This window comes from Triticum aestivum, chromosome 4B (genome assembly GCF_018294505.1).
Source record: "Triticum aestivum cultivar Chinese Spring chromosome 4B, IWGSC CS RefSeq v2.1, whole genome shotgun sequence".
Classification (NCBI taxonomy): Eukaryota; Viridiplantae; Streptophyta; class Magnoliopsida; order Poales; family Poaceae; genus Triticum; species Triticum aestivum.
The window spans coordinates 400,040,871-400,049,903 of record NC_057804.1 but is presented as its reverse complement, the minus strand read 5'-3'; the positions used below and the strand labels follow the sequence as shown (position 1 = coordinate 400,049,903).

General features: G+C 45.7%; 1 non-coding gene and 1 pseudogene across 1 annotated transcript; both read left to right on the top strand.

The window, feature by feature from the left end:
* Positions 1-2,850: 2,850 nt before the first annotated feature.
* LOC123095296 (small nucleolar RNA R66) lies at positions 2,851-2,924 on the top strand. Its single transcript, XR_006446183.1, has one exon. It is a non-coding gene; the product is annotated as a small nucleolar RNA R66 (small nucleolar RNA).
* A 48-nt stretch (positions 2,925-2,972) lies between these two features.
* Positions 2,973-3,065, top strand: LOC123095423 (uncharacterized; annotated as a pseudogene).
* The last annotated feature ends 5,968 nt before the right edge of the window (positions 3,066-9,033 follow it).

Below are 9,033 nucleotides of genomic sequence, written 5' to 3'. Positions count from 1 at the left end.
GAGTTTCTGTTTGTGTTTCATCCGTAGTCGGATGATGCTCTTATGTATGATGACGTTGTATTCGTGTGGCATTCTATGCCTCTTGTATATATCCCCAACTATTATGTAATGGTATGATGTAATGATATCCACCTTGCAAAAGCGTCTCCAATATGCGCTTCTATACTTAGTGGGACCTTCGAGTCCTTTAGGATAGGGTCACATATTGGACGTGACACTTGCCATGTGGATTGTTGGCAGATGGACCATTTGATCATTGACTAGTTGGTTGGTTGACCATTGACCGTTCGCATTTGTCTTTTCTAAATGTAAAATTAGAAATATATCAAAATTGGATAAAAATCTTGGGTTTGAAAACAGTTCCTATTTTTTTTTCCAGAAAACCACGTATATGAAAAGTTCATGGATTTTTTTAATACAAATTTCAAAAATTTCATGGACTTTGGAACGGCCATGCATTTCTAGATTTTGAAATGGACATGCATTTGAAAAAAGTTTGCGGATTCGAAAGTTCAAAGATTTTTGAAAAAAGTTATCTGGTTTGGAAAGGTTCATAATTTGAAAAGAAATTATATTTTTTTCAAAAAGTAGTTAGAAAATATGAAAGAAAATTTTTACGAAATTTGAATTTTTCTTCAAATTTGAGAAAAGTTCATGAAATTGAAAAAAGTTCACTCATTTAAAAAAGGAAGAAAAATAAGGTTGAAAGATAATAATATATAAATGGTTTTTATAACTTCAAGTAGCTTTTAAATAAATACAAATTCAAAAAAAATCACGCAATTGTAGGCGAAATGCTGTATTTTGAGAAAAATGTTTCACAAATTTTGGAGAAGAATAAAAAATAAAATCAATGACAAAAAGGCAAAGGGAAAGGTTGAAGAAAAAAAGGTAAAAAAACTCAGCATGCAAAAAGCAAGGTAAAACGCTCCAGAAAAAATGGTGGAACCTTTTATAAGGTTCTGAAAACTGGTGAGAATAATAGTCTTTTCTTTGAGACATCAAAATGAAAAGCTGGACCGGTCGAAGAATGTGGTGCTCACAATGAACGATGGAACCCGAAAGAAAAAAAGGTATTTAATGGGCCAAGCCCAGGAGGAAGGGGAGGGTGAGGGGTGTGTGTCGGTTTGCCCAAACACCTATAACGGACACATTTTGCTAAAAAAAACCTATAACAGACGCATAAGGCGCTGAATAGGGTTTGATTCCTTATAGCTTATTCGGTACGCATGACTGAGTTATGGCCACCCGGAGCTGACACTCGTGAACGTCAATCAGACGTGCTTTTCGCACAGGGTGGGATCTTATTGGGCCAGCCCATTCGGTGGCGTTCACATAGAGTCGGTACTAAAATTCAAAAAAACTAGGCTCGCTCTCAGAATCGAACAAAAAAGGTATTTAATGGACCAAGCCCAGGAGGAAGGGGAGGGTGAGGGGTGTGTGTCGGTTTGCCCAAACACCTATAACGGACACATTTTGCTAAAAAACCTATAACAGACGCATAAGGCGCTGAATAGGGTTTGATTCCTTATAGCTTATTCGGTACACATGACTGAGTTATGGCCACCCGGGAGCTGACACTCGTGAACGTCAATTAGACGTGCTTTTCGCACAGGGTGAGATCTTATTGGGCCAGCCCATTCGGTGGCGTTCACATAGAGTCGGTACTAAAATCCAAAAAAACTAGGCTCGCTCTCAGAATCGAACTTGAGACCCCCCCCCCCCCCCCCGGCGGAAGAAAGTAATTGTTCTTTACCACTTGAGTTAGCGAGTTTCAGAGACTTATAAGCCACGCACGCATTTAAGAACAAAGTACATCGGCAGATTAAAGGAAAATCAGAATTTTGACCATTGGACATTTTTAAATATACATTTAATATTTTTGTGATATACGATGAACAATATTTAAATACACATTGAACACTGTTTTATAAACGCTGAACAAATATTTAAGTATACGTTGAACATTTTTGTGATATACACTGAACTGTTTTTAAGCAGACAATAGAATTTTTTGTGATATACACTGAACAATATTTAAATACACATTGACATTTTTGTGATATACGCCAAACAAAATTTGCATTGTGATTTTTCTTTAAAAAGTGAATAGAATTTGAAAACCATGAACAATTTTTGAAATCATAAACAAAATTAGGAAATTTTAACATTTTTAAAACAAAATATAAAAATTATATTGAAAAATGGTACAATAAAGAAACGAAAAAAAGAAAAGACCTAGAATAAAAAACTGAAAGAAAAAAGGAAAAAAGAAATCCCAGAAAACCGGCAAAAGAATAAAGGAAAAAAAAGGTCGACCCAAAGCCGTTTGCCTCGCACCGAACTGGGCCGGCCCGAAGTTCAAACAGGGCTCAGCTCAGTTAAAAAAAGAAGTTGGGCTGGGCGTTGCAAAAGTTTCGGCCTGAACAGCCTAAGAGGATCACATGGCCCATGAACCCAAACAAAACCCTAGCCAATCCGGCCGGCATAAATACAGAGGCACGCACAGCCGAATTCCTCACAGCAGCGCCGCCACAGGTAAGATCTGAGTTGTTCATGGCAATACTTCCCCTCATCTCTTCTCCTCTTGTTTTTGGTTGTGTGGCTCAATTCGTATCTCACTTGAGCCCCTTGATGAGTCGATCCCTCAGTATAATTTCTTCGGGGCTCGAATTTTCCAAAGGGGCCAGACTGTATGGGTATCTTGAGTCGCTTCGCCTACTGATTATCGTGAGGCGCAGCGAATAACATTCTCCAAAATTGCCCCACCAATCATCCCATCCCATCCTTATGGTTTTTGATCTTTTAGTTTGCCTGTTTCTTCTTATTTTGGCGGACCAGTTCTGTTTGCCCAGTGATGGCACATCTTTGAGACCTGAGAATTTTCTTCTTTGATGAAAATCATTAGCATAATCGCTTAGGGCTACAGACTCAACCGCTTTGTTTCCTTTCTTTTTACTGCAAGTCTTGGCATGGATGAGGATATGCACTGGGCTCCGAGGTCCGAGCAGCGAACGTCTGCGTTCTGATGGAGATGCGTTTGCCTAGAAAGCATTGTCTGACATCTCTTCTAACGCTTTCTCGTTTCTGTTCTCGCTACTATCGAGGGCTGCATTGTACCAAGGCTTGGGTTCTTTGTACCCTCGTCTTGCTCGCCAGATTCGGCTGTAGTCAAACCAATCATGGAAGGAAATCTGGTCGGCCTGCCCATCTCAATGGGCAACCCGCTTACCAACCTTCCTATATCTCAGTACTGCATCTGTTCCTTCCATTCTTTTAAGATTATGCGAGTGGGCAGTGGAGGTGAGTGGAGCAATCCATTCCTAAGCAGGCTCTCTCGGACAGTAAGACCTTGCTGTCTTCCTCCGTTTGTGATTTGTAATTAACCTGCGTCACCTTTTGGTTGTTTCAAATCCCGCGAGGAAGATCGTCCGGTGGTTCATCCAGGCAGCCTGTTGCCAAAGTCCGTCACTGATGTATACATTTCTCTTTCTTAGGGCAAGATATCCCTCAACAGAAACCGGATACAAACTTATCTCTATTTAAACTTATCTAAAATTTGACCAATTGAAGAATTATTGAATGACATTGTTATAAATCATGGTGGACAAAAGGCTTCTAAAAACTGGGACGAAGCAAAGAAAGAGGCAATGTGGTGCCGAGATAAATGGTCCTTTTTGTCAACTGGACAGATGTTGGTTTACGTGGTAAACATTGGTGTTGTTGTCAACACGTCGTTTCCCTTTTCATTTGGCGGCAACATTGGAGGAAGACTGACGGAACCGGAAGCAGTTTTGGACATTCCTTCATACCCATATGGTTAAGCTTAAAATGATTATAATTAATTTGTAAATTACATATCTACTGTATACATTTATAAAAATTACATACAAACCAAATTATGGTGCAATAAAATTATTTTCTGATTTATTTTTATACATGCTATAGTAGTTACTATAGTAATCCTGGCATCCCTTCTTCGCTTTACACATGCATTTCACTATAGCTTTATGACATCTAATGATGTTGCTTCCGATTGTGACATAGTTAATCCACAAGCACCTCCTAATTTCATTAGCCTGCCGGACAACTATGAGCAATTTATTGGCCTCTTGTTTTACAGGAGTTAAAATTAAAATAAAACTTGTGAAAAAATCCCAAACTCACAAATAAAATCAGCGTGTCTCCATAGCTCGTACTCTCGGCATGGTTCATATCATGTCCTTAGCAGTTGTAATTTTATAGCAACCTCTGTTTCATTTGCTCCCTATGCAGCTGAAGCCTCAATCGCAATGAGCTGAGTTGCCATAAGTCATTGAAGCGTATGGAGAGAGCGCAGCTGCATGCACGACATTGACGAAATGCACACGATATGACATATCCCACCATCCAAGTATTGCAGAGGGACTAACTTTTTTATAAAAAATAATTAATGTTGAATGAGATGAACTACTTCTAATCATATTCCATGAGATTTGACAACCAAATTATGAATAAATATCACACTATAGCATGTAAGCTTTGAGTCATATATGCATGATGTAGACGTTTGTTTGATTCTTATACTCCCTCCGTCACGGTTTAGAAGGCGCGCTTGGAAATTCTCTGAGACCTAGGTGGTTATCTATTGGTTGTGAGATGGGCTAAAAAAATAGCATTCACACTATGCATGCATATAGAAATAAATACAATGCACCCTAAGCCTTGTCTATTCTGAAAACGCACGCAAATTTAACGATGCCTTCTAAACTGTGACGGAAAGAGTAGTTCATCTCATTCAACATTAATTATTTTTTATAAAAAAGTTAGTCCCTCCGTCTCAGTTTACAAGTCCTACGCGTATACCTAGGTTGTTAATTTTATCACCCTAATATAAACTATATAACACAAAAATTATACCCTTTGGAAATAAAACATCTGAAGTTTATATTGGTATATTTTTTGTAATATATGAATTGTATTATGTTGGTCAAATTAACAATATAGGGCTACGCGCACGCCCTGTAAACTGAGAGAGGGAGTAATATATTTTAAGATTCATGAGATTGTGCTGTAAAGCATAAAATAAAAACAAATAATGACAATTTATCTAGAAAAAAAGTTTGGACAATTATAATACGGAAGATTTTAGAACAAAGGAGAAGTGCTTGTGTAAGTTCAACCATGGAGTCTTCTAGATTGTACATGTGGCAAAATCTTGTGAAATGTAGATGATATCCAACGGCCAGTAGTGCTCGTATTTGCCATCTCTGCACCATTGGATTGGCTTCATCCAACTATCATCTTTCAAAGTTATTCGCACACTATATAGGGGTATAGATATGTATTACATTGCTAGACTGGCCTTGTCACTAAGACGCTATATATGCAAATTACATTGATCTTGTGACGAAGATTGGTAATGTTCAGTATGAGCATTGTATAGGGGAAGCCAATTGCACACTCATGAACTAGATATACATTGTTATGAGAATCATAATTGATGTAATTGAGTAGTGGATCATCCTTTGTTTACTCTTGAATCACTCGTAAACGATGTAAGCATTTTGTGTTAATTAATAAAGTAAGTCATGATGGCGTTCCCTCAAAATAGCCCAAGTCGCAGGGTGCAAAGTTGATACCTTCATTTTTTTGCAAATACACAAAAGCATGCGTATCTTTTCAGAAGAAGAGAGAATGAGTACAAACGAGGTACAACACATCCACGAACGCAAAGTGTTCACGCTGCCCAAAAATAGAAAAGAGAGACAAGATGCTTGGCCCGAACAAGCAAACGACACAACTAAGCCCACTAACTAGAGAGGCAAGTTGAAAGGACATGCGGTGCCCCCATGTGTGGTTTTGGTAATTGATGACATTCTCTATGGAATGGTTGCATTTAGTTATATTTGAAGGATTTGTCCACAGGCATTTCTTGAAGTCGATTGTTGGTTTCAAGGAGTTTATGAGTTGACCAAGGTGCTATTAAGGAATTATCCAAAGATTGGTCATGTGAGTATTGAGCTTATTGCTAGCATGTTTTGAAGAAGAAGAGAAGATTGTGTGAACATTCATGTGTATCTTCAAGGCATCCTCTTTACGAAGATAGAAGATTTCACATAAAGCGTAGAAGATACACCGAGTGGGATCAAGTGATCTCAGGGTTTGGTAAGCATTGTCCACTGTGATTTGTGTACTAACCCATGGTCTTTGTGAGAGTTCTATGTGGGGTTAGGTATGTGTCGGCGTTCTGGGAACGGGGGTCCCCAGACTTGCCTGCCTGCGGCCTGCGGCGTGGCTCAAAGGGGGCCCAGCGCGGCCCATCTTCATCAACACAAGCTCAAGACCCTCGCGAGGGGCCAAGCCTCGCGGGGTGGACGACAAGGAGCTTCCTCAGGCACGGCCTCATCAGGCTGGCACACGAGGAGGCGGAGAGTTCAAGGCGGGGTACCTCACGAGGTGCCCATGACGCAAGCCATGACGACCAAGGGCGCCAGTCGGGCGCCAGCCCGCGCAGTGTCCTTCTTTCCTCTTTGGTGTAAAGGGAGCAAGCACAGGCGAGAGCATCAAGCAAAGGCATCCATTTCGGTGCAACAAGATCAAGACCAGCCCAACGGCAGGGAGAAAGTCATCGTGGAGCCCAAGCAGGCGTCACCACCAGAACCTTTGACAGGCGAGGACCAACTTTAGTCAGGATAAGTGTACCCGCTGTTCCCCTTCAAAATGGCCAATTGTTGGCGCCCTTCCCGCTCAATATTTGGGGAGAGGCCCAGGGACTTTGCCTATAAATAGGACTAGCCACCCCTAGGGTGGAGCAAGGATCGAGTATCTGGCATACATCTAGAATAGAGAGAGAGAGAGAGAGAGCGACTGAACTCCTCCTAGCAGTTCATCGCACCAGCCAAGAACAGACCCTCGCGAGGCTGTTCTTCCTTGTATTGTTCATCATCAGCCCAAGAGGCAATCCACCACACCACACACTGGAGTAGGGTATTACACCACAATGGTGGCCTGAACCAGTATAAACCCTGTGTCTCTTGTGTTGTTTCTTTGGTAGTCTAGATCCTAGCGATTCGGCAAGGAGCAAGTAGGTAGAGGGCGAAATCTCCGCACGCACCCCAGTGTTCGAACCTCAAGGGTCTGCCGGAACCCGAAATCCGACATTTGGCGCGCCAGGTAGGGTGCGCCGGGATCCACCTTCTGCCACTCCGCATCCCGTCGCATCGTCATCACCATGTCCGACGACCAGGCGGGCAACCCTGATCCCTGGGCGGCTTGGCCCGCCCGCGCAGAGCCGCTCGCCCCGGGCGACCCCACGCCCCAGGCAGCTCGCGGTCCGCAGGGCGCTGCGGTCCGTGGGCGACGCGGACATGCCCCGACAGCTCTTACACCGCGGCAGACGCGGTCGGCAGCAAGGGCCTCCAACCATGCCGCGGCCACGACGCCGTACACCCGTCGGGAGCGGGCGAAGTCGAGGGCCGCGCTCACGGTGGTCCGAGAACTGCTGCAGTGCAGGCTGATGGAAGGCGGCCGCGACGTGCTGCTAGAGCGGGTGGCAGAGCTCCTGGGCTTCGCCGCCTCGGGGGCTCACCCCTTCTGCACTCAGCTCCCGTCTCAGGCCCAGGGCGGCCTGCGCGGGGGCCCCACGCGCACCCGCGGGCTCCAAGGCTACTCCAACACCAGTGAAGCTGTCAACACCGGGCCAGCGTCAGCACTGGCTCCGCTCCCCGCCAGCGAAGAAGGACTCGTCGCGACCCACGGCCCCAGTGGGTCGCCGTGCTACCACCCCAGGTTGGCACATCGAGAAGAGCTGCATGGCACGCGGAGCACTATGGCACGGCCTTTGGGATGACGGCCCCAGAAGAGTACGTGCCCCACATGATGGATCAAGGGCACCCGCGTGAGGGCGAACAAGGCTCGCTCCTCAGCCCAAGCTGGGGGGACGAGGCGCCTGAAGCTGAGCTCTTCCAGGAGCCCCAGGATGGCCCCACCGGCCACGCTGGAAGCGACGATTATCGGGTACCACTAATTCCTTAGGAGCAGGCATACGCTAATCATGGGTCGCAGGAGGTGCAGGTCGCCACAGCGAGCAGCTGCCCCGCTCCCGCAATCTCCTACCCCTCAGGAGGAGGGCGTCGAGGGCTGCAGGAGAGGGGCCGGGATTCGACATCACCACCGCGGCGTTCGGAGCAAGGCGTTCCCAGGAGGTAGGCCCTCCGCTGGGGAGGTGCCTCAGGGCCTGCCCCTAGCGAAGGACCCGTGGTCGTCGGGGGAACCGCTGGCGACCGCTCTACCCCATCGGCAGCATCCTGGTTTCCGGTCATCGTCGATGGCACTAGAGTGTGGCGCAAGGCGTGGCCCTCGTCTGGCGATATGAAGCAAGGCCGGTACCTGTGAAGAAGGCCTAGTGCCTGTGAAACTCGCCGCCCCGTGACACTCTCACATAATAATGAGTGGGGCTGTACACGCCCTGGAGTCTCAGGGGTGCCGGCCTCAGGCCCTGGGGCTCCCTCCCATGCCCAGTGGCAGCACTTAGCTCCGTGCTGGTGAGAAGACGTCCAAGACTAGACTAGGTGCCGGATGCGGCCTTTTTCTGCTTTCATTGCTTTTCCCTTGGTTGTTGCTTTCCCCCGCTGGATTTAAGTTGGACTCGAATTTGAGATTTGCGTGTGTTTGGGGAAGGGGTGCTTAGTCTCGTTCAAGCAATCTCTCGCGTTTCGGTTACAACCTCGCCTCAGCTGCCTCCCCTCGTGAGCCCCTCGCGAGCCGAGTCTGGCTTAGCTTGCATGCAGCCCAGACTGCCGCCATCATATCCTCTCAGGAGGTTCTTCGCTCCAGATCCTACGGAGTCGATCAGGAGGCATTCGAGGCACCACAGCCTCCCACAAGTTATCTCAGGACCCGCACGGGACAAACGTAAACTAGCCGGCCGGCTCGTCACCTAGCCAACTACTTGGCACGGGCATATGGGTGATGTAGCATTCACTAGTGCGCTGAACATAAGTTTTACATGACGGGCACCCCCTCCCAAAATGCTCTTACAACCATCAGGTC